Below are 962 nucleotides of genomic sequence, written 5' to 3'. Positions count from 1 at the left end.
CATCAGAGTTGACATTTTCTAGCTGTTTCTGCATTAGATGCATATACTGATATTCTGGAAGTGTTCCATGTAGGAGAACGGTTTGGCAATGCAATACTCGATGTATTGATCAGGTGATAGGGAGGTGGGCTAGGATATACCTCCCGTGTGGTCGAAGCGTCGCCGGAAACACAGAGACTGGAGCAAAACTCCTTGAAGATGGGAGTAGGCAATCCCTTAGCCATCACGTTAGCAAACTGTTGCATCGTTAGAACGTGCAGAACCCGAACATGGCCAAGTGCAACATGCTCATGAATGAAGTGAATATCGAGCTCAATATGCTTCATACGACGATGGTGCACCTGGTTAGCGGAGAGGTAGACCGTGATGATGTTGTCACAGTAGACAAGTGTGGCCTTGTGATTATCACAAAGCAACTCCTGGAGCAGCTGATGAATCCAAGAGCATTCTGCCATGGCATTAGTGACGGCCTGATACTTTGCCTCGGCGCTGGAGCGGGAGATCGTGGGCTGTCGCTTCGATGACCAAGAGATCAATGAGGGCTCAAGGTAGACGCAATAATCGGATGTAGAGCGCCGGGTGTTGGGGCAGCCTGCCCAGTCGGCGTCCGAGTAGGCGATGAGGTCGGTGGAGGCGGAGGCCGTCAGGGTGAGACCCAAGGACAATGCCACGTATGCAACGAAGAATATGCTTCACCAAGGTCCAATGGGAGTCACGCGGGGAGTGCATGCGGAGGCACACCTGCTGAACAGCGTATTGCAGGTCCGGGCGGGTCAGCATCAGGTATTGTAAGGCACCAACAATGGAGCGATAAAACGCTGCATCGGACGCGGGAGACCCCTCCAGGGCAGAAACCTTCGCCTTTGTGTCGACATGAGTGGGTGTCAGCTTGCAGTTAAGCATACCGGCGCGCTCCAGAAGCTCGTGGGCGTACTTCTATTTATGCAGGAAGAAGCCGTCAG

The sequence above is a fragment of the Triticum urartu genome, chromosome 4 (genome assembly GCF_003073215.2).
Source record: "Triticum urartu cultivar G1812 chromosome 4, Tu2.1, whole genome shotgun sequence".
Classification (NCBI taxonomy): domain Eukaryota; kingdom Viridiplantae; phylum Streptophyta; class Magnoliopsida; order Poales; family Poaceae; genus Triticum; species Triticum urartu.
This window is presented reverse-complemented; position numbering follows the sequence as displayed.